This window comes from Strigops habroptila, chromosome 2 (genome assembly GCF_004027225.2).
Source record: "Strigops habroptila isolate Jane chromosome 2, bStrHab1.2.pri, whole genome shotgun sequence".
Taxonomy (NCBI): Eukaryota; Metazoa; Chordata; class Aves; order Psittaciformes; family Psittacidae; genus Strigops; species Strigops habroptila.
In genome coordinates, this window is record NC_044278.2 from 48,051,027 (window position 1) to 48,077,013 (window position 25,987).

Sequence of the window (25,987 nt, forward strand, 5' to 3'; positions counted from 1 at the left end):
CAGTTTTAGCAAAAAAATCCAAAGAAATGAAACCAAACCAAACCAAACAACGCAGCACATGGCTGCAGATCACACACAGGGTGTACTACCTGGCATGAGAAGGAACATCAACACCCACTCTCACTTCTGAGAGGCGCACTTCTGCATATGCATGCTAAATTGATTCAACATGCAGATGTTGTCGCACTTGATCAATATCCATTAAGCTCTTTCTCCAAATAACTTTTAAAAAGGCTGCAGTATCTCTGCGCACACACCGTTACATACACCACTGCTTGAGCCCTCTTCTGCTAGTATTCCCAACTCCTGAGCAAGGGCCAAGTCATAGAATCTTGAATAACAGAGTAGCTTACACAGCTCATGGAACTATGAAAGGGCAAGTCAGCAGCACTACCAAGGGACACTATTTCTCCATTAGATCTGAAACATGTTGAGAGGTGCCATCTACTGATCCCATACACAAAAAAGATACAGTTAGCAAGAATCCCCCCTAGTTTCCCATAGGAAACCCCAACTTTTGCACTGATATTTTACCCCTCACTTGCAGGAATGAAGCTAGATATTACCACACATTCCCACTTCCTGCTGTGGGACTTAGAGGTACAGAAGGCAACAGATAAGTCTTTCAGCAAAGTTAATCAAGTCATTTAGTCTATGTACCATCTGAAAAAGAGACAGAGCAGGAAAAGGAGGCAGGGCAACCAAAGATGCTAAAGACCAGCTGAGAGTCCATCACAGACAAGCAAAGATGAATCAGCACACAACTATGAATACAATCTGAAACATAGACATGCGAACCAAAACCACACAAAATAAGAGCATGTTTTGAACTAGTTGCCTTCTCTCTCTCTGCCTTTTCTCCACCCATCAAACATTACAAGCTTAGTTTTACTTGCTAGTTTTATTTAAGTCCAAATGCTAGCAAGAAACTTACTATCTCTTGCCTTAGATAGAGATATAGGAACTTGTTCCTTTAGAGAAACAGAGCACGATGCAACCTGACAAACACTCTTCTGAAGGAACAGAATTGGTCTCCATAGACAACTCAACAATTCATTGCAAATTACTAAACTCAACAAAGTTGTACACAGTTAATCTTTCCCAAAAGGGGGAATGCATCATTAAAAATAAACTCACTGCTTTCTCCCCCCCCTTTATTTCAAGGATTAATCGCTACTGAGACAAGATATGGTGCTTCAAAATACAATTTACATCTAAAGTACAGCATTACATAGGAGTGCTAGATATCATCTGATTTACCAATTACATTAAGTACTTATATTTTCAAGGAGAAGAAAAACATTTCTGTTAGCATATTCAAATACTGGTATTTGCCATAAGACAGGGCTTAAGTCTAATATTTGATCATGCTAGAAATCTTAATGAAATTACAGTTACTCATGGCTAATGAAATGCATAAATGTCAGACCTGCTACATTACTCCAGATAAACACAACCCATTCCTGATCAAGGGAATGAGTTAAAAAACAGGCATCTGAGCAAAGAAAACAAATACTTTCAACACTCTCTCATGCTGTTTCATGTAAAGTTGAGCTTAAGCATTCCTGTTTCTCCATATGCTTGACAGACGGAGAAAGGGTGGTACCTTCTTTTAGATGGGAGCCATCCTACAGTCTAAGGACAGCTTAACCACATCTAAAGAGTGAAAATTACATTTTAGAGTATTTGGGATCCTAAACACTGCAGTTAACTAAATAAAGTAGAAAGTAATCTATTTTATCTGGACTATAAAGGCATACCAGTGCATTTAACACTTTTTGCTTTAAATGTGTTTCACAAGCTCTGTGCTATAGTTTCTCCGTCTATAAAATGGGTATAGTGACATTTAAATTCCCACATAAAGCACATCAAACTTCTATTATCAGATAATTTGTAGGAGCACAGGACAGTGATGACGATCAATACTGTCCTCCCTGCATTCAAACTAAAGGTTCATCTTCGTATGGATTATAACATTAGTGGATTTTAAGTTAAATTTAACTCCCCTGAAAGCTTTCTTTGAGCCCTTAAAACATTAATGGTGTCAGAATCTATCATATATGAACAGGTAATAACTGTCCTACTTAACTATAGATATGTCTATATCTGATCAGGTCCTCCAGAGTTTATGAACATTGGGAGAGGAGTTAGCACTTCGGACACTGCACACACCTACATTAGATGTGTGCAAATTCAGTGAGGTGGTTCCATGGGAAAAAACAAATACAGAAAGTTTCCCAAAGATGTTGTACAATTCAAAAATAAACACTCATAACATCAAAACAAGGTTTTTACACTCAAAGGTGATTAGTGCTCGTGATTCCCAGCTGCCTGTAAAGTCTGAAAAAAGGAGAGAATAAACTGCATTATTTCTTTTCACCTCCATCCATTTGTTGAATACTATTCTGCTTGTCTGCAAGGATTCTGTTCAATGGCCACTACACAAAGGGCAAAAGATGGCAAAGATTAAATAAATGCCAGAAAGGATACCAAAGGCTGCAGAAGAAACCATAAGCAGCTCAGGCATTTCACCTGGGGGAAAACACAAAGCCATCTTGGCAGGCTTTAAGTCAAGAGGATGCATTGGTGAGGAAGATCATCAGGCCATAGAAGATCCCGGTTCAAATCCTAGTTCCCTGCAGATAATCTTAGATAAATCTCTCAGCTTGCTGATCACCATTTGACTTTTCCTTCCCTCACAGGCAAAGGAAGAGGAGCACACAAAGACTGCCTAGGTTTCTGGAAGACTTCTACACTTCCAGAGACAGAAAGATGCAGAAAATGGGCTTTCAACCTCAGCAAGTCTACTTGTGGAGGAAGCACTGGCGCTGCTGTAACTCGCTGCTTGCTGTCCATCACCACCCTGATTGCTCACAGCAATCAGACCTGCTGCTGGTGTGTCTGTCGCAGCATAGCTCTGAGGTGGCAAACATCATCATGAAAGCCTAGACCAGCATCATGCCAGTAGATGTCTGAAAACATGGCAGCATTACCTACAATACTCCATCAACCTGCTTTTGATATTCTTGATGCAGAAGCATAAAACCTGATCTTCAGTTGCTTCACATTGAACAATCAGTTCATTAAATCACCAAAGCGGCATGAAAGGAACCAATGTGCCAACCTTCTGACTGAGAATGCAATAGCTGCACAACAGTGAACATCATCATGTCAGTCTTTTTTCTGCCCTGTGCTTAGGCCATGACTGAAACACAAGTTCACACATAAAGCCTCCTGTACTGTATCAGCAGTATGCCACTTATGTGATATGCAGAACATACTCAGCATAAGCTATGGTATAAACAAGAAGTGAAAGTATGTAATAGTATCAACCTCTTTTTCAAAGATCAAAGGTAGAACAGTTTGAATTTTTAAAGCATACTGTTAAAGCCTTATGTCCAGAGCAGTTGAGATAGTGTTAATATTGAAAGCAGAAAACAGCACCATTCTTTTCTCAAAATATCAAAAAATCAAACATTTAAATTTTCTGGTAAATTCAGTTTAAACAAATAAAATAGTACCTACAGAGTCAGAAAATAAGCGTGTAATATTGTCCGAATCTTATCTTTTTAACCAGCGACTGGAGAGTCCTCTCCACAGGTCTTTGCTATAGAAATCTTGATAGACTTTAATTGTATCACCTCTATAGCCCAAGCCTGTAAATTTTATTATAAATGAACTGGTAGAAATGAAGTTCTCAGGGTGTAATTTTAAACCAGCATAAATTGGCACTGACACAAAAGCAGCATTTCCATCCTCCTGGCATCAGACAGTCCTACTTAAGCAACATCCTAGTTGCTCTTGTGCTAATGGAAGTAAACCGGTTCACCTTAAAAATAGCACCTATTTTTATCATTCAGATTAATCTCTTATCTACTCCATGGCCTCACAGATGGCCACATGGCAGCAAAAATGAAGGGCAAGACAAAGCCAGCCTGCTTCAGATAGTCCCCAGGCAAAAGCAAGACAGAGAGCCCTCAACTAAAATGGAATGCCCTAACTGTATTTAGCATATTTAGTGTCTACTGGGGCATAACACTCAGTATTCAGGATTAGTGTGCCCACCCCAAAGATGGACATCATGCTTACATTTACCCTTCTCCATGGACAAGGGATGCCAAAGTCCTTGTTTCCTTAGGAATGATGTTGGGGACAAAGCTGGGTGGTCTGCTGTACCATTGGGGCAGTCTTTAACCCCTTGCCCAAGAACCCCAGCCTGCACTTTGCTGACAGATTTAAAACAGCAATAAAAAATAGTAGCAAACTTGAAACCCTCCACTTCTTTTTCCCAAATAATTTGAAGAAGGAAAAAACCTGGTTAGTCTTCGTCATAACAACCTTCATTCCTGCTCCCTGCAATGCTTTACGAGGCGGGAAGGGGAGGCGCTTTATTTTTGTGTTTGGTTTTTGGTAGCTCTCATTCCATGATTATCTCATTCCCTGATTGACACTGGCGTAACAAAGGTATCCATCTGCATTCTCATGGCTGCCTGTCACTTTCTGTGTGATGCCCTCTCACTCTCTCACTGGTGAACAATTTTTCCTGTTTTACTTTCTCCATGCCACTTACAATTCAGTAGCTCTCTAACATATCCCACCATCAACCCCAACAGTCTCCACAGCAGACTAAGGAGTTCTGACCTATACAGCTGTCTCTCACACAAAGGATTTCACAGGCTTGATTGATTGTTTTTAATGTCTTTCTCTGATATTGAGACAAGGAAGTACAAATCTTTTAAATTCAGTTAGGCTTTGTGACCTTCTAATAGATGACATTGAAAAAGTAGGATATTGTAATAGATGACAGTGAGAAAGTGTCTTGGGTAAATGTTTCATGATGACCAGCGAGAACTGGACTAGTGGTAGTTGGCTTGATGACGGGACTTTCCAAACTTGAAGTTCAGCCAAAGGACAAGGTGATGAAGAGGAAGATGATGAAGAAACGACCACCAGGGGTCCCAAAGACCACTACCATAATAAAGTGTGCATGCGGGAAGAATGTTCTAGAAATGTGATGTCATGTATAAGCAGCTTCATAAATATGCATATAATGTAATGAATATGTATGATTAACAACGATGTAATCACAGTTTGATGCTCAGATGGGACATGCTAGGAGGAGCTATCCCCCATGTTCCCTGGCGCCGCCACAAAGAATACCTGCTTGTCAACTTAAAACTTTGTTGGCGAGTTTTTAACGAGTTCTTTGAATCAATATCAATCCAGTTCCACGTCTCTGTTGAGACAGGAGTTTGGGCTTGCACTCAAGTTACCGCTTATACCAATGGGCTGCCTCTTTTGTAGAAATCCAGAAGAAGATATCACAACATGTAGTTGAAAATATTCTCTGGCATGTAGGGTCTTTGTGAAGAGCTAGAGATTCAGCTCTGTTCTTAAGCAGACATCTGAATGAGCAAGCTTTCTACCCATATTGACTACCTGTCCACCGAGCGCAATTTGGAGCTTTGACATCTCATTCCGTGTAGACACCAAAATTTGAATTTCAAGCACATTAATCTGGAGACGAATTCTACATCACCCGCATAAGAACCTTTCGCAACAAATAGTGAGCCCTTACCTTTAAATTGCTGTATAATGTAATAAAATTAGCATTTTTTATCATCATCTTATTTATTCGCCATAGAATAAATAGAGTAGTCAGTCCATCTCCAACACATCATAAAAGGAAGATGTTCTGAACAAAGGCCACGTAACACTCCCAAAAGTTGATTACGAAGGGAACTGGGCTCCACAGCACCCTCTAGGAGAAGCGTAGACACAACAATCCCTAGGAGTTACCCAGAGGAACACCAGAGGCATAACATTTTGTAGCATTAGTTTGTAAAAGTAAGAACACCACACTTCAAGTATCTGCAGGGCATGTCTACCTGGGAGTAACAGACATGCTCACAACATGAGCGGAGTTCGGTAACAGTCTCTCTATGATATTTAATCTTCCACTGCCTCAGGAATAGAAACCTGCTTTCTCAATCCAGTTCTCACCCTCTCCTGTCCCAGAAGACTACTGCCCTAAGCTTAATTGCATCCTACTATTTTAACTTGAAAAAATGAGGTGGTTTTAAAGACTACGTAGCTATACTATCAAGATCAATCATCATACCCTGCTATTGAAACTCTCCTGAGAGGCACAGTACAATAGGACAGACATGATGGACAATAATTTCTGGATCCAAGATCAAGGACACTGAAAGGCCTGTTGTCTCTGCACAGATGAGTCCTATAAACCCCTGCAGAAGTAGTCCTATCAGAAGCACAAAGAAAGAAAATGAATGGCCCAGGACATACTCCACTGTCCTAAAAAAGACAGAAAAAAAAATCACTGGGCCTCCTATACTGGATGTCTTCTTACTAAAGTACGGGATGGAAGCCTAATGACTTCAGATAACCATAGAGTCAGACACCCTTCATATTATACAACCTGCAAGCTTTCAAACCTTTTGCTGGTTGAGAAAGCAAAAGAGGTTTAGCCCTCATATAAATGTGTACTATTTATGAACTCCTGGAAACTCTGTATCAGTTAAAAGAAACCTCGCTGAGGAGTATCACCCCACAACTGAGCTCAGGGTTTCAAGTTTGTATTTAAGACAAACATTAAAGATAGAATCATTGTCCAAGACTGTTTTTCTTCTTTAACTCTGAGAACAAAATGCTAGAAATATATTTTTGCCTTGTGACACCTGTCCATCACAATAATCTTGCAACACAGCCATGCTCTAGGCAAAGGTAGAATAATGTTGCAGTACCTTTCAGGCTTGTCCTGAATTTTCTCCCTTGATCATGCATCATCAGATAAATACAAATTCTATTCAAAAAAATGAAACAAGCCCCTTTCCAATACCTTCTATTAGTTTTTTCTATTTTTCTAGTAAGGCCTATGAATAAATCCAGGCTGCCTTGTGACAGTTGTTCAGAAACTGCCTCTGGCTGAGAGTTTAACTTTCTTAGGGTAGTAACTACTCCCCAAACTCTGGCTGGAGCAAATAGCTCCACACTTTTTCCCCCCTCTCCCTATCTTCCACCACAAATGCTCTCAATTATTCACAATTTCACAAAGTACCACTTCTCAACTTGTGTCAGGGGAGGTTCAGATTGGATATTAGGAAAAAAATATTCACCAAAAGGGATGTCGAGCATTGGAACAGGCTATCAAATTAAGTCACCATCCCTGGAGGTATTTAAAAGACATGTAGATGCGGTGGTTAGGGACATGACTTAGCAGTGGATGTGGCAGTCCCAGAATAACAGTTGCACTCAATGATCTTAAAGGTCTTTTCCAACCTAAATGGAAATGATTCATTCTTATTCCAAATGAACAATGATGCTAAGGGATCCACCCAACCTTTAAATCCTTCAGTGGAGCAGTAAAAAAAAAAACAAAACACCACCAAAAAAATCAAAAAAACAACAAAAAACCAAGTACAACTCAAAACTTCATACTGAATTCCTCTAAGTCAGTTTACCATACAGTAGAGGAGATAGATTTCCATAAATCGTGTCAGCCTGTTTTTGTCACAGATTACCTTAGCTTCCATTTCCTCAGTGCCTAAAACTGAGATTTCTAAATGGCAACCTATACCTGGGTTGAGAATAGGAGACACTCCAATGAATTCCTCCTCCACCAGTCATTGCTGCTGCTGCCAATCATGAGATAATGAGGGCCCATGGCTATGTAGCTGATCTGAAAGGTAAGGGATCGCTTTTACCAGGAATCTCCCAGCTGCCACGAGAAAGACCTTCATAGTGCTCCCCTGCCAGACAAGAAGGGAAATGCAGCCAACAGCTGCCCATTGCTTGGTCAGGGGAAAAGGGGCAATTCCACATGACCAGAAAAGTCCTCTCACGGGCTCCCATCATTTCAGCATCAATTCCACACTCCTATCCATATTACAGGCAAGGCAGAGTGATTCAGAATAAAACCACTGGTTGTTCAAAATGTACACTGTACCCATTATATGACTTGCTATATGAATAACAGCTCCTCTTAATCTGAAATTACAACATAATGTTATTTTCTCACAAGCTTTGTACTAATGGTTTACACGTAGACCATTTTTCACCATCTATCTTCCACAAATGCTCTTTCGCTTTCCTCCCTCTGTTCCACTTCATGTGGCCAAAGATGGGAGTACCCAACAAGTACCTATAGCCCCTGGTTTTGCCTTCAGCTAGGTAGACGGCTCCTCAGCATTGAGTAGTGGCTCCCCAGCTTTCCACCATTGTCTACTATGGTCTCAGATCTAAAAATCTTACAATACAAGGTAACAAAAGTACAGACAGCACACTGAGACAAGCAATGAAGAAATCATGTGTGGCAATGCTGGTTTGCTCCAGGTGCTAACAACCTCTGTATGCCTTGGAAAAGGGACAAGGTGAAGGTCTTGTCATTTTCCTGAGGCACCTTGTCTGTCCTGGGATGCTTCCTTTCTGGCCTTCTATTCCACAATAGCTTTTAAACTCGTCACTCCTGTCCAGTAAATGCACTTTCACGTCTGTTGCTTGTTTTGTTCTGGTATTTTTCTGTTGTTGACGGTATTGGTTGGTTGGTTTTGTGGGGTTTTTTTTAATATCTGATACACACCACATCTTCCATTTCCCTCTCTTCCTCTGCTTCTATGTTACATTTCCATTAGCATTAAAGACGCGCCCCCATTTCATAGAAAACAAAAGTCTCCATTATGTTTCCTTTTAGACTGCCAGGACTTCTCATTTAAAACACACTGACCCCATTAGAGATCCAAAGTCCTGAAGGAATTACTTTCCCCTTCGGAATCTTGTATTGCAAAAGCCAGAAAGTACCCAAACCAGCAAATAATGTTTGGGACTTGGATGACTGTAAAAGGCTTTATCTGCTTTCTGTTTTATATGATGCTTCAGCTTTATGCTGGTGTGCACTGAAAGTGTCTCTAAAAACTGATGTGTGCAAGATGGTTTATTTCTATTTTAATGGGGCTTTTGCCCTTAGGCTTTCTCAGGTGTACTCAATATTTCAGGACCAAAAAACCCCAAACCAAAACAAGTATATGAAGCATATTTCTCTCTCTCATTTTGTGAATGGATTATTGGCATTTCTATCTGAATTAAAAACCCATTTTAAAATGGGTTTGATTTCTCTCAGGCTAGTACATATTCGAAAAGGTGACCATATCATAGACAGCATCCCCCTACAGCAGGCACCAAACTCACTTTTCATACAATGCAATATTCAGCATTTATCTCCGACAAAATCACAACTATTATCTGATGCTGAATTTTACCCTACATAAGATTTTAGTGTTTGTTTTTTATTTAAAGTGTGGTTACCTCTACTTTCTCTGAATATTTGTCCTCTTACCAATTTTCCAGTAAAGTGCAGCCATGATTCATTGTTAAGTTCCAGTGAGTAGTACAGAAGTCTTGCCATTTCTACCATATGGAAAAAGGGCTCATAATACCTGCGATAGATATGCTGTCTAGCTCATTGACTGCGCTGCTACTAATAGTAAGAGTTTATGGCAGTGTAGAGTACTGGAAACACAATGCTGTAAACCTTAACCATATTTTAGATAAAAGTAACAATACATCGTATACTTTCTTACTACCTATTAAAGAGCTGTTCATTTTAAGCCATAAAAATTTGAGGTGCATGTATTCAGTAAAATTCAACTGTGCACACTCCACTTGGAAAAGCAAAAGGAAATCTCATTTTTGTACACATCGAATTTTGTATTTTTTCAGCACCCTGATATTAATACAACCTGCCTTCTGTGAGCTGACAAATTCTGTATAATCATACATAAAAAAGTAGCTCAGAAAATTTCCCAGCAATTCTTGAGATATGATTTCTATGGGGACTTCCTATTTCTATCTAAAGATATCACCCACATTTCAGGCCTGTGGTCACTCAAAAATTCTTCACAGCGTGCTCATGCTGTATGGTGCCATTTTAGCCTGTAAGAGAGGGAAGTTGCATCAGAAGGATGCAGTGAATGAGGATCAAATTGCCAAAAAGGAAATAAAATCGCTTTTCTAAAGCTGAATTAAAGCCTAAATTCCTACTGCTTGATTTTGGTAGCCATTCTTATGAGGTCTCAAGATGAACTCCATCAACAAAATAGTAGAACAAAAAATTTGACTAAATCTTAATTAAAACAGGAGTACTGCCAAGAGGAAACACTGCCATACATTTACTAGTTCTTCTGATTTCAATTATGAATTATTCACCTCTTCTCCCTTTCAATTTCTTGGGAAATAAAAAGAAATGGTAAAAAAATTAAATAATGGCTGCCTATCTTAAACCTATTTTGTAATTGCAATTAAATTAATACTATCTTCTTAATTTTGGAGGCAAAAAGAAAAAAAGAAAAAAAACCTATTTAAATTATTTTCCCTATTCAGAAGTTAGTAAATAATATGAAGCATCACTGCCTGGTGATTTCAAAAACTGCTCCAAAAGCCCAAGAGTCTTCTTCTTACAAGATACATTTGGTGACCTTGAAATGAGATGTAGCCAGTGATCACTGCCTAAGTTTGTTTTCCACAAACCTTTAAAATCAATATTTAGAAAAATTATATATATCTTTTCAGAAGAAAACAGTAAGATATTAATCAACCAATACAGGAATTAGCCTTTAACAAGTCCATTCATCAGAAATCTCAATACCAAAGTAAATAGTCTGACAGATTTAAGTCTATTTCAAATACTATACATAAGCACATAATTATAGTTCAAGGTACCTTGTTCTGCTTTCTAGATGAAAAAGTCTCAATATTCTACTTGGCTTTAAACCATAATTCTCAAAACTGGGAATATATGGACAAACATTCACCCCCCCAATTAAAAGATTAACCATACCATGTACTTTTCTACACTTCACTCCAAGAGAACAGTTACAAAAACTTCAGAAAAGGACCACATAAAACCTGTGCTAGGCAGTATCTTTACGTTCTTCAGACATCTGCAGAAAAGCCTGTGTTTCTACTGTTATCATGCTAAAGAGTTGTGTTTGAAGTTTTTTTCTTCTTTTCTCCTGAGTTCCTTTGTAATTTTCCATTGAGGAAATTATGGTTTATATGGTAACCTACCAAGAAATAATGTAAGTAAAGGGCTTTTTGTGTAACAGTCAGAAGTTTTCACCAGTGGTAAGAAGCCTTCATCTAGATATGAGGTTATTTAAAGCACTCTGAACATAAACTCACTTATGAAACCAATAAAATTTGAAGCAGTTCCATTCTTAGGAAACCAGCAACACTTTGCATGTTCTGTCACATCAAGGCACATGTAAAACCTTAACATACGAGAAAGAACAATTTTTTATTTTTTTCTTTTCAACTTCTTCCTTAGCCTTAATGACTCCATGAAGTGTGAGTCAACAAAACTGAACCAAAATGTTATGTTCCAGATGTACTTTAAGGACTTACATACTTAAGGGCCAAGTGCACTATTTAACTATGTATACCAATAGAATGCAAGAAAAAAAGGTGCCTTAAAAACTAGGTTATGTAACTTACTGAACATGTGAACGGAAGCTATGCAGATGCAGGTCAAAACTGGAGAGAATTTCACAGCACTAGTCCCTTCAACACATCCCAGGCCATACTACATAGGAGCTTAGAATGAGGTGGGTAAAACATCCACCCATAAGTGACAGACCCAGTTTCCCATGCCATTTGATCTAGACACAAGCTCAGGAATTCATTTCAGTCTTTCTTTCCTGCATTCTCTACTGGCTAACACCAATGCCAGCTGGAGCTGTAGTTTCCTGAAATTCCAAGGAAATCACTGATTTCCACGGGAAAAGGGGAAAGTTGCAAAGGAAAGACAGGAAGCAAGGAAGAAATTTCTTGGTTACAACTGGTCTTCAAAAAAGAAAAACAAAAACAGGGCAAGCTTTAACACTTGACAAGAACCCCATGTGCTCACCACAAGGGGCAGCAGTTACACTAACCTTCTCCATCATCTTAGAATCCCTTTTTTCCCCCAGTATTTATGCTTTACAATACAATGGAGTCACACACTTTTCACTGATGCTTTTGAATGGCTGCTTAAACTAAAGAGAAACAAAAAGGGTGTATTTTTAAGTCATTTCACATGGCTGCACCATTTCCTTTTGTTTGCCTTTAAAATTAGCAGCAAGGCTTAGAGTTTAACTTGAATGTCATTTCTAATACCAGCTGCCCAGAACCAATGGGCCCATTGTCCATTTTCATCTTACACAATCAACAGCAAAAGCTCTTGCTGAGCACTAAGGCAGCAGTGCGCATGGTCCATCAGCAGGCTACCAACTTGCATGTGTCACAGGATCACAGGCCAACTCCATTTGGAAGGGACCTCAGGAGGTTATCTGCTTCAACCTCCTGCACAAAGCATTTCAGCATGCTTCACATAAAACAGTATGAAAAATAGAAATTATACTGCAAACTAAGTTGCCTGGAGTTAATTTTATATACTTGAACTGTATTACTCTATTAATCATTAAACAAAAGACAGATAGAGAGAAATGTTCTTATTCTATTCTTTGCTGCTCTTTGGTCTGTACCCTTGTTCTTTGGGTATCAGTATTTTCTAATCCAGTGATTTTTAAAGATAAAATCTGTGAAACAAAATCCTGTAATGTTAAATGTATTTCATTTCTTTGATTTGATTTATTGCATGAAAAACATTCTGAAGTTAGATAGTACTTTCAGAACCAGAAGAGAAAATATAAAGCGTGAGATCTTCTCGCATAAAAAGCTCTTGGGATACTAAGGTTCCAGCCACCTAAATCCCTAGCGATATTAAGCTACCTGGTTAATATCATAACCTATTGGATAAATGGACTTAGAAATTTCCTGTAATAACAGGTTCTTAAAAATGAAACAATGCAAAAAAGCTCATAACCTAAATCTTTCCTCCTCCAATTTACATCAATCCTTGGTTATATACCATGGTAGGAGTATGGGTACATATGCTTGCATACATCCCAGAAAGCTGCAAGAGCATTGCCACTGTGACAGCTACTAGAAAGTCCCAAAAAGACTCGCTCAGCTATCTGCAAGTGATAGCTAAAGAAAACGATACAGACAGAAGTACAGCAGGTTCAGCTAACCTATTTACAGCTGCTGACAAGCAGCTTCCTAAAAATCTTGCAGCAGAAAAAAGAAAGTTTCCCTGCAGTCAGAAAATTAGAGGGACTCTGGGACTTAACACAGGCTTAATATTGTTCTGTGACACAAGGTTGTAGGGCTTCTCAATGTTTTCGTATAGTAATAAAGATTAATCTGTTTCCAGTTTTTAACTGCATGTTCTGACCTAGGAGTGCACCTACACACATATTTTGATGCAATTCAGATCTTTGAAATGATGCATTCTCTAAATGTGCAGTTCTTAGAGCTTGCCAATAATTGCATTGCTAACAGGAACGAGTCACCTAGCCAGCTCTGCCCTTCACTGCATTTCCTTGTTGCTGTTAAAAGAGTGTGCCACACATGTAGGTTTAAGCCATTTATCAGGTGATACATGCATTGTTCCAGCTATTATTGTATTGTCTTGCAATAACTTCACACCGTTGTCTGTGAACTGGTCAAAACCTCAGCATCAGCTGTATCATGTCAGACTTTCATGGCACGTTCTCAGCACAGAAGATATTCTGGAACTAGTCAGCTACAGGTTTAAGGACTATTCAGTAAGAATTTGTGATTTGTAAAATAAAACAATGTGTCACCATCTCGAGTTGCAAGAAGGAAAAAGGAGGGGAAAAAAAAAAGATAAAATGGAGGAGAATGTACAAATTAAAAAAGATGATGAATACAAAACCCAGGAAACTTTGGGAAGAGGGCTAAACAAAATTGCTCTACTCCTGCTGCCATGTGCAACAGAGCAAAGGGAGAAGCCCTGGCAGAAGAAGGGCTAGAGAAGGGATGGCCCATGCTAGGCTGAAGGAGGCTTGGGATGCGCATGCTGCAGAAGCCCATTTTAGCTAGGGAAGAAGAAAAAAATGACCTTAAGAATGTACACTGATGGTCAGACCCAGGTTGGCTTGAAGCCAGCCTTCTCATCATGTCAATTATAGGTGGCAGCAGCAAATCTTGGGGAAGAAGTAATTATAATTTCAAACCATCTTTTCCCCCAGCTGTGGTTATTAAATTAGTTGATGTCTTCTTACACAGAAGCTATAGATAACAGATCATCCTTTTGGTTTTTTCTCACACAAACATATCTTACTTGAGACTGACTTCAGAGAGAAGCAACTGAGAAAACCCTTACCGAGTTTGATTCAAGTCACACACACATTAATTTTTATCCTTTTGCACTCCTGTCTCCACTGCTGCAAACCCATCTAGAGTCTTTCCCTGTCAGAATAAAGCAAACCTCTTATGCTAGCCCAAAGTCTTGTATGGCAGTAAGAGCAATTTCAAACAGCCTAGAAGACAGTGAGCTCTGTGCTGCTTTGGCCATGAGGATGCACTACTGTATCCCTGTAGTAGCCATCCCCCCAGTTTTCAGCCACCTGGCCAGCCACCGGAGTCCCACACCCCATGGGGCAGTCCAGGAGCACGGCAAAGCCTGCTTGGGATGGGTACCAAGCACTGCCAATTCATGCAGAGCAGCCTTTGCTGGCAAGCATTAGCCCAAGCAGCAGGTCAACAGGCTGATTTTATCACTCACAACTTTATTATACTTAGAATCATAAAATCACAGAACAGTTAGGGTTGGAAAGAACCTTAAGATCACCTAGTTCCAAACCCCCTGCCATAGGCAGGGACACCTTGCACTAGGCCATGTTGCCCAAGGCTCTGTCCAACCTGGCCTTGAATAGCACCAGGGATGGAGCATTCACAGCTTCCTTGGGCAACCTGTTCCAGTGCCTCGCCACTCTCACAGTAAAGAACTTCCTCCATATATCTAAGCTGAACTTCCCCTGTTAAAATTTAAACCCATTACCCCTTGTCCTACCACTACAGTCCCTAAGGAATAGTCCCTCCCCAGCATCCTTACAGACCCCCTTCAGATACTGGAAGGCTGCTATGAGGTCTCCACGCAGCCTTCTCTTCTCCAGGCTGAACAGCCCCAACTTTCTCAGCCTGTCTTCATACGGCAGGTGCTCCAGCCCTCTTATCATCCTTGTGGCCCTTCTCTGGACTTGCTCCTACAGCTCCATGTCCTTCTTATGAAGGACACCACAACAGACACCAGAACTGTACACAGTACTCCAAGTGGGGTCCCACAAGAGCAGAGTAGAGGGGCAGGATCACCTCCTTCGACCTGCTGGTCACGCTTCTTTTGATGCAGCCTACGATATGGTTGGTTTCTGGGCTGCGAGCACACACTGAAGCCGGCTCATGTTCAGTTTCCCATTAACCAACACCCCCAAGTCCTCTGCAGGGCTGCTCTGAATCTCTTCTCCACCCAACCTGTAGCTGTGACTGGGATTGCCCCGACCCAGGTGTAGGACCTTGCACTTGGCTTGATTGAACTTCATGAGGTTGGCATTAGCCCACCTCACAAGTGTGTCAAGGTCCCTCTGGATGGCATCCCTTCCCTCCAGCATATCAACCAAACCACACAGCTTACTGTCATAGGCTTCACAGAGCTATTTTTATTTCTTCAATGTATTAATTCTCCCACCCATTTGCTGAAGCACAGAGCCAGAACTTGACAGCTTACTTACTGTAAAGACATTCAGAAACGTTACATGCGTTCACAAAGGCCTAGTTATTTATAAAACAGGCATAAGAAGTGCCTGGTAACAGGAGTTATTCACTGTGGCATTTTTTATATTCTTATTGAAGCCCACCTGAACCTTAGATGCCTCAATATCCTTAAAAACCTGCTTGCAATGATTTAGAAAGATAAATAAAAGTTTAAAACAACCTAGGTCCAGGTTTTATAAACATGTTGCTAAGTTTAAGTAACTTGAGACTGAGTTAGACATTTTAAAGCAAGTTAGTATGTCAACAAATACACTACTGTCAAACTATTTAATTTTATTTTAAAGGTCATACCTTAACACATTCAAAACTTCAATTTAGCACCAACCCCAACAGAAGAATAAATTCAGATATGCCTAGCTTTTAAAAATTAAAGTTGCTAATGTATAGTTTAAATAAGAGGATTATACTCTGTTCTTAAATGACAGTATACTTTTTTTAAAAGTTCACATCCTAGGATAGCACTCACACATAAGAACTACAGCTTCACAACACTATTATTGAAGATATAGGGAAATTCTAATCCCATCTAAGGTGGTGGAAAATTTATTGCTGACTTGAGTGGGGTCAGGTTTTCATCCCTGGAGTATGATCAATGACAAATGCTACTAACTCACCCAGTGGAGCTGCTGAACTCCACAGCACAACTGGTCTTCTCCTTTTCCCCAGCAGGAAGGTTTCTGAAGCTCACGACAGGTATGCGCTGAGACGGCAGGCACTGGAGTGCAGCACATGCCCAGAAATATTGCTGTCTACATTAGTATCTTGCTCAGCACAAAATTAGCTCCACAGAACTGACAGCACAAAGGAACAATACAGGGTGGTTTGAATGGTAAATATTTACAGACTGTCAAGGTGGATTGCAACAGCATTAAGTCTACTGCTGGGTTAAACATAGTTGATTCAGAGTCCTGAAGCCATGAAGTTGATTTACTTCATGTATAAAAAGGATGTTCATTCTTAAGCAGTTAAAAAGACATGTATCTGTAAGGATATACTTTTTTCTTTTTCCCTCTCCCCAAAAGTAAATATTTAAGAGAGAGTTCAGAAAATAAACTTGTTTTCTTAAGTCATCACAAGGCAATTTTTTCCTTTCATCAGCTCTGTCAGGGCAGGCAGACACGTAGGCATTTTTGAAAGTCAAATAGGCAGCAAGCAATGTTTTTCAACCTGGTCTTTGTGATCTACAGTGGCATTAATAGGAACATTTTGATGCCTACAAGTTTACAGGACACTGTATGAGACTGCACTTACACTCCTGCCAAAATATGTAAACATAATTTATTTACCTCTTTTTCTGTCCAATACTGTATTTGCAGAATAATTTTAAACTCTTCAATCATTTAATGACCAACTGATGAATAAGCACATCCAGCTGTATGTAAAAAGCAGAAAAGGAAGACATGCAAATCTATATGTACACGCATGCAGTACATGCATGAAGTATTGCAAATACTCATCTTGCAAAGTACTTTGCTTTCCCACCACACTTCAATTCATCTATATGTTTGTAGCTTTACACTGCTGGCATTCGTCTTCCCAATTTCATTATTTTAAAGCTAGAACTTATGATTTTATTACAAGTTTCACGATTTTGTCTTTTAATTAGACTTCCTGGAATCTTGCTTTTTTATGATAGCTTCTATTCTGATGTAAGAATTTCCTGGCCTCAAAGCAAAAGAAACTTTTGAACTATGAAATGCCATGGCAGAAGAGGACTTGCATAGTAATTTTTAAACCAATGCTATTAATGACAGACATGACAAACTTTTAATTGCCCTTCCGTATTTATTTTTAGTCACATTAAAAAGAAAAAAAAATCTACTTCTACTGCCTCAAATCACAAACTTAAAAAAAAAAAAAATCCTTCCAAATTTCATTTACTACTAGTCAGAAAATGAAACATGCTGTTCACTTTCCTAAAAGCTGCAAGGGGTCTAGCAACAATTTTAGCTCTTCCTAATGCAGCTCAGGATATCATCGGCCTTCTTGGCCACAAGGGCACCATGTTGACTCATGCACAAGTTGTCCACCAGGACCCCCAGGTCCCTCTCCACAGAGCTATTTCCAGCAGGTAAGCCCCCAGCCTGTGCTGGTGCCTGGGGTTATTCCTCCCCAGGTGCAGGACCCTGCACTTGCCTTTGCTGAATTTCAAAAGGTTCCTCTCTGCCCATCCTTCCAGCCTATCTAAATCCTTCTGAGTGACAGCACAGCACTCTGGGGATCAGACACGCCTCTAGCTTTTGTATGATCAGCAAGCTTGCTGAGGAGGCACTCTGTCTCTTCATTCAAGTCACTGATGAGTACGTTAATCAGCACCAGGCCCAGTACTGACCCTTGGCAGACACCGCTAATTACAAGTCTCTAACTGTGCCAGTGATCACAGCCCTCTGAGACCTGCCATTCAGCCAGTTCTCAATCCACCTCATTATCCACTTGTCTAGTCCATACTTCCCGAGCTTGCCTATGAGGATGTCATGGGAGATGGTGTTGAAAGCCTTACTGAAATCCAGGTATACAAGAGTTTTCTCTACCACGTGGTGGCAAAATACAAGCTACCTTGAAATATAAGCAAGGTCCCTGTCCCTCTTAAGTAACAATTTTTGCTATATCTTACCCTTTAAAGTGTAACTTTGAAAAGAAACTATTTGTGCCTACTTCTTTTGTAAATCTCCATGGACCCTCCTTCATTCCCCTGTAGCAGACTTCTTACAGATGCTCCCTTTGGTTCCTATACAAAGCAACACCTTGATTTCTTTTCAGACACCATGGCAGAGACTTCTAAGTTTCTTCTTTAACAACACAAGGCAGGATTCAAAGAGTAAATCTGATCAGCCTTGCAGTATGGGACAGTGTTAAGCAGATGTGATCCTCGCGCAGGCATAGTTTAAAAATCTAGATCTCAAACTTTGACTTCTGATTAATTTCTCTCAGATCTTTTGCCAGTCACTGGTAACGACTGTTTGTAGTGAGTGTACAATTAAATAGCTAATGTAAGGGACATATAAGAGTCCTTTATTAAGGATTTTATTAAGTAGGAATAACAACATTTTGTAACTGGGCCCTGTTTAGCATCCCATTGCCATACCAAAAGGCAATGGTGACTCAAAGTCACCAGTGACAAAAAGAACCACCCTTCTGAAATAGGTAACCTTTGCAACCATGTCTTTAAGAAGTAACTCAATCCTCAGAACACACTCACACTTTTCACTTTTTTTTTTGCATGGCTGCAGAGCTGAACAGTTTCTCTGCTGTCATTTCTCTGCACTCTGACCACCACCTGCCATGAAACGTGGTGCAGCTGGCAAGAGCCTTCCTTCAGTTCCATCCTTCTGATGTAGCCATGAGAAAGTCCAACTCCCAGCAGCCTGCCTCCAGGGAGAGCAAACCATGATGGTCCTCCAAACCTCCTCCCTCCGCCTTCAACAGGCTGAACAAAAGCTCCCCTGCAACAAGCCCTACAAGGTAGCAAGAGCCACGGGAGGCATGGGCTGAGAGTGGAAAAGAAGTGGTGTGGGACACGAGCAGGAAGCTTCAGCCTTGCTCTGAAAGTGCAAGAGCTTCACTTAAGTGACCTGAACTTTTCTCCATACAAAAGCCAAACGTGAGTTTGTGTTCAGCAGCGTTGGGTGTAAATGACACTAAAATGCCACCCAGCTCTGGACTCTGGGTCGCCATCCTCTGTTAAGGATGTGTGGGTTGGGCATTTGTCCTTAAGCACCGGGGCAGTCACTGAACTGAAACGTTGGTTGTCCTTAACATCTAGCCCTGAGCCCCATTAGTAAGTTTTGAGCTGTCTTTACCATGGCAAAAGTTGTTCCCTTGCTGACAGCTCTCAGGGGCTGCCTCCCTAGAGCAGACATAAGATGCCGCAGTTAGACCTGGCACAGCCTGTTACAGCTTCCACACAGGGACTGCCCTAAATCAATCACAAAAATGTCAACAGCTAAGAGATCAAACCTCCATATTGCTTTTTATGGCACATTCCCTTTTATCTCTTAAAAAGAGGATGCTGCTAACTTCCCTTCAGTCTTGTCTCCCAGTTCCACAGGATTTTATAAAACTCTGTTGTGGTTTTCTTTTGTTGTTGCTTCTGTTGCGTTTCCCTCCACCTCCCCCCCACCCAAAACCTCTGGGAAGGCAGCCATCACACGCTTCCAAGGTTTGCTTTTTATAACTGCTTTACTTCCTTTCATATTTTGTTCTCTGTGTGCATCTTTGCGCGCACCACCTGTATCTTCATTAGTATTTACTGTCTGTTGAGGAGGAAAGCACTTCTCAATTTACTGGCATATTTACCTCATGTGGTTTGCTGCACACAGAGTCATAAAACAGTGTCTTTCTCCATTCAAACAATGTGAACTTCATCTGACACCAAATTTCCCTTGCCACCCCTCTACGTCTTCTGTTACTCGCTCAGTGCACAAAACAATTTGTGTTCACACAGATGCATAACATGATGATCCTTGAGCGCATTTCTTGGCTCCCTCACCCACCTTCCTTCTCCCTCCTCCAAAAAGTAGCTTGACTACCATGAATTCTGAAGAGCTGGGGAGCTCAATGCTCCTTGCTCCCTTACTGCAGCCAGCTTGGAGAGCTGCAAAGCAGCACAACCTCCACACCACCCCTCTCGCTGCGGGGAAGCACAGTCCCTTCCCTTGAGAGGCAGCAACAAAGGGGGATGAGCAGGGAAAAGGCACATTAGTTCCAAGGCACAACTCTTCCCCTAACCGCCCAAGGAACTGAAGCTAAACACTTCCACTAAATACAAGCACAGGCCTGCAGGCACAGTCTTGCTCTCTTTATCTGCTTTATGAAGCTCTTTTTTTCTATTGCAATTTTAGCTTCTCGGATAATTTTCTCGGTTTTATTTAAACTGATTTCTCCCCTCTTGCCACATTAATCATATTTAACTCTTCATCTCCTCTTCTACTGGCTCCCCACACAGCAAGACCCAAACACACATTTGTGTCACCATGCTCTGCTTGCATGGGGAGAATCCCATGGACACCCTTCATCATCTTTCTCCACTCCCAATTCATTTGCACACTGCACCCCTCCCACCTCTTAGTTATATTCAGCTGGAAAACGCTACTGCTTATTTAGTCTAAGCACTCATCAAGGAAGCAAAAATAGGGTATCAGTTTAATCTGTAGTTGAGAAACAAGCAAAACAGGGCAAAAAATACTAAAAAGGAGCCTAACTGTGCTCATTTTCTATTATAACATGTTGAGTCCAGTAGTTTTTTTTACCTTGTAGGAAAACACGCAAAATGCATAAGCAAAGCAAATACCAGGAATGAAAATGCACTGCTTTGGGAACATAACAACTAGCTTGAGTCCTCAAAATGTTAGTGGAGTGAAATCCCAATATTTATCCTACATACACCGAGCCACACTTCATCCCATATAGTCTTAAGAAAAAAAAAAAAAAAAAAGTATTACCAGCTCAGCTGTTAAGATATCTGAGTGCATACTACACCTACCAAGGCCAGACCAGTTAAAATGTTTTAAACTTATTTAGCTGGAAGCATTGAGCAGAGGAGAGAAACTAAACCCTCTATTAGCATATGAAAAAGCAGGAAAACAGCTTTTGCCAGAAAAATATTCAGACTGTATCTTCAATGAATTCAATGCATAAGAAATCTCTTCCTGCTTCCTCAGCATCAACTCATATGATCTAATTAGTTTAAAGTCATTGGACCAAAGTGAATGCAAGAGAAAGAAAGAGGTGTGTGTGGGGATAGACAGGTGTATCCTTTCATTCCTCCATTTGTACAGGAATGAATGTAAAGCAAAATCCAAGAAAATTAATCTGGAAACCCCCAACTCAGGCAGCATCCCTGTTATGAAAAGGCATGTTTAATAGCTTGCGTCCTAATGACTGAGAGACACCTAGGTCCATTTTTCAAGGCATTATCTTGAGGGTTATAATTTCACTCCCAAACCCGCCAGTCGAGCAAAATCCTGAGAGCAGGGGCTGACTGGCCAGGCCACGACGTGGCAGGTGAACCAGTCCCCCAAGGCAAGGTGCCACTGGCTGTCCTTGGAACATGAATGCCAGCAAGCCCCATGCTGTGGGATCAAGGATCACTATTTGGGTTCAGAGGAACCTCAAGAAAAAAACTGAAGCTGCTGATTTTAAAAGTATCAGGAGAGAACATTTTAGAATTTATTTCAGCTGTTGCTAAGTGTCATTCTTTCAGGATTCATTTTCTTCATAACCTGAAACTGTGTGCTATAACAGATGAATTATCCATTTTTTTGATCTCGCTTGGCAATAAAGAGCAACAAATGCTACTTGGATCTCACAAGGACAAAGTCTTCATAGAGGCTACCCAGTGATATTTTTGTGATGTCTAGTCATGTCATTTTGAAAGCTCCTTGAAGCTGAAGAACACACATTATTTACATCTAGCAAGAAGGACTAGCGCAGGCCCTGGTGACAGCAGATAGGCACTGCAGTGACCACCCTTCATGGTGGCCACACACCCATGGCCTCTGGTAAGCTATGAGAGGAGTAGAGAACACAACAGGGGATGCAGCATGGCCTGGACTTTTTCTCTGTATGGGCAGAAAGTAAATAACTAGGTGCAAAGGTTTAAATTCTTCATTAAAACTAACACACACACACGAATACAGCAAAACCACTCCAAACACATCCTATGAAACACAGATCTATTCTTCCCTGACTGCCCACAGAGATGTTTTCCCAAATAAATGGGCACTGAAGTACAGTGCTGCATTTGTTATTTTCTCTCCAAGAGTCTGCCTTAAGATAAGGATAATTAGTCTCACACTGGATGAAACATTTGTATTTCCAGATAGGTATTTTATCCCTCAGTTTGCTGGGTAGAAGATTAGAAGTCCAGTTGTAATGGTACCAAGCCGTATCAAATACAGCAACATCATTGTATTACTTTCCAAAACGGTACATGCTTGAAGCCCTTGAATCAATTCTCTATCGATTACTTACAAAAGATGGCTGCTTTATTATAAAAGCACTTCGGAGAGTCTTTGTTTTTCTCTGAATAGATATATACTTTCCTAACTGACAAGTTTAAACCTTCTCTTCCAAACCTAATCTTTCATCTGAAAATGATACCGCAAATGATATCTAAGATGCATCAAACTCCACCCCCCGCCAGCCTGCAGCCCCATATGTAGCTGCTGTCCCGAGATGCATGAAGTCATGCAGAGATGCTGCACAGAAAAGCAGCAGTGCAAGTGTGAAATACCATCAGCCAAATTTTTATTTCCAACTTAAGGCAAATGGTTGAATGATGCACCAGAAAAGATATTAATCTTGGGCACTCTGTAATCTTCTTTTTTCTTGGAGAAGTAGTAAAGCAAGGAGACACTTTTCCTTGGAAAGGAATGACAAGCTGAAATATTCCTTCAGGCACTACATTCCTCATTTCTCTTTTTATCAGACAGTAGTATTTATTTGGTTTAGCTGGGACTAAAATTGTTATACTGTCATCAATGACAGAAAGGAGAGGCACACGGTGGAAGAGAGATTGCAGAACCCCTCCGCATAATAAAACAATTTGATTTATAATGCACCCTTGACACCTGCCATAGGGTGTTTAGCGTGGCAGATGCCACGACTTTCACCAGGTAGATGCACCTCAGAGAAAATAAATAAATGATAATGAAATAATCACTTAAAAATACTGCAGAAGTTCTAAGGCACCTCATTATTTCACATCCTACCAAATATCTTCCTATGTTTAAAATGAAAACCAAAGGGAGAAAGATTTAAGCAGAGATAAAGCAGTAGCAGACACCATAGTTTTCCCCTCCCAGCTTCTTTTTTAATTTAAAGTACAAATGCATTCCTGAAAAAACTTCTGATGGCAGATCTCTACTCAGAAAACAGCCTAATGAGAGTCAGTGGCTGGAAATTATAGCTAGATAAATTAAAATGAAAAATATATCCCCTATTTTTATCTTTATAAACCACGTAATTAGTCAGGGGAACCACTTCAAGACATAAAAAACAAACCTGGAGGTCATTAAAAAAACATAGGTAAAACAGAAAATACAGGCTCAATGAAGAAATCAGTGAGTACAAATTTTTTAACCGCGCAAGAAGTCAAATCAAAAGCGCAAATTGATTCACAAACTTAATCAGATGATCCATGATGGCTTAAAAAAAATGAAGATAAGATCATTTAAGACATTCTTAAGGTAGGTCAGCATGAATCTGTGGGAAACAGGCCAGCCTTTGCTTCAGATCTAACCTGAGTTAAAATTTAACAACTGCATATCTGAAAAATTGTGCAGATCCCAGAATTAGTAGGTGGCTCCAGGGAAAGCACGGAGAAAAACAGTGAGGAGAAGGAAGGATGGTTATTTCTCAACTAGAATATGGACCAGGCAAAAGGGAATAAAACAGAGAAATGGAAGAAAAATTCAAGTTACTCTAAGCTGCTGAAAAGAAACAGGCTTGACTAGTCTTTGTTAAACAAACACTTTGAGAAGGAAGTCATAGAGACGATATAATCGTGGATAGCTTTCCTATCCCAAAAATATTTATATACCATAAATCCTGATAAGCAACACTACAAACAGTTCAGATTCCTCTTCCTTCTAGGCACAGAGCTGCAGAACGGCTGCACATATAAACACCCTACTCAAAGACTGTAAATTTTTCTCTCCATACAATCTCTGACCCGATTTCAGAAGCTGCAGTGAAGAATCCCAATACTGCTTGTCCTCACAATTGCTAAAGCTTATCCAAGGTTACCAATAGCCTGCTCTGTTCGAAGGACAGAATAGCTCTTGTCCATGCCCTTCTGAGGCCACCTGAAAATAATCACCCAGACATTCACATCAGGCTTTTGCCAAACACTGCAGACCTGCAATACAAACCTAAACATTTCCAAATGACTTTCTGCCTGGGAATCAGACAAGCCCATTGGATTAAACTCTATCAGTCGTAAGCTGAGTTACTTTGAATTTGGTTATATAGCATAACTGAGACCCTAATATGAATAAACGAACATTACAGAGAAACACATATGAGCTTATAAATTTCCTGTTCATTTCTTCTAAACTCATACTCTAAGCACAATAGTGTTTTCAAAAAAGATGGTATTGACAGCTCTAGTGCATCCAGAGAACAAGTGTAAGTTTATTTATTTTGCAAAAACAGTATTTGTCAACTCTCCGGAAAGCTTTCCTAATGTTCCTGCATTAGCTATCCCTTAATGCTGTAAAATTACTGTTAAAATTCATATGATAATGTAACAGACCTTATGGTTCAGCCTACACCTATCCTTTCCTCTTTTTTTTCACTAAATTTGAACAGATCAATATAATGTTGCATGAAAATAAACCAAGCATTGTGTTGAGACAGTGCAGCATCCTGTAGCTGAATGTCAAGCATTTTTAGTTTTCTTTTTTTATCAAAAATATTCTTTATTCTGACGTGCCCTAGTTACCTCTTTTATTCAAATGTACCATTATTGCATTTTTGCCATATTGAAGCTGCTCAAAGAAACCAGTCAAAAAATGTTCCAAGCAAAATACTACCATTTTGTAATAAATATTTTCAATAAAATATTACAAATATGGAATACAAAGCCCAAACAAAAGAGCAGTCTCATGCCTAGAGACTGTCTCTTGTATGCTGATGCTGCCACAAGGAAAGGAGTCCAAGCCAAGGCAGACCAAGAAGAGCTGACGCTGATGGAGAGCTGCAACTTCCACTATGGTCTGCTGGTTGAGAGCAGAGCAGACAAACCTACCTTGCTTCATTTCCATCTGATATTGGAATGAGGACAAAAAAAAAAAACCAACCCATCAAACATTAAGGCACCTGGCATTTCAGAGTTTGAAAGCTGGCACATTAATACTGAAGAAATACAGGTACTTATTGCTAGACATTAATCTGCAGCATATCTGGCAATTACAGCAATGCAGAATAACTTGTTCATTATCCAGCTCAAAGCAGGGAGAGATTTGAGATTAGGTATGTAGTGCACAACATACACAACTTAGGCTGTTACTCCAATTGGAAGATTAAATTGTTATACATTAGATTTTGTGGGAGGATGGGGGGGGAAGCAGTAATATAATACTTTCTTGGCTTCCACTCACCATCTTACAAAAACTGCATAAAAATTTATTTCTTACAAATGCTTATTTACAATATCATACCACCTCAACTCTCCATTATTTATGGGAAAAAGTATTGAGAAAATGGGATTGCAGTGGAACAAGGGAAAAATATCTGCCCGAAACAAATTCACCTGTACAGAGCAAATTTGTATGTCTCTTCAACCATGGCATGA

At 40.0% G+C, this 25,987-nt stretch overlaps 1 protein-coding gene across 4 annotated transcripts in view; it reads right to left on the bottom strand.

The window, feature by feature from the left end:
• The window catches only part of FRMPD4 (FERM and PDZ domain containing 4), a 298,110-nt gene that overhangs the window by 115,896 nt on the left and 156,227 nt on the right, over positions 1 to 25,987 (bottom strand). The gene's annotated exons all lie outside the window — the stretch shown is intronic.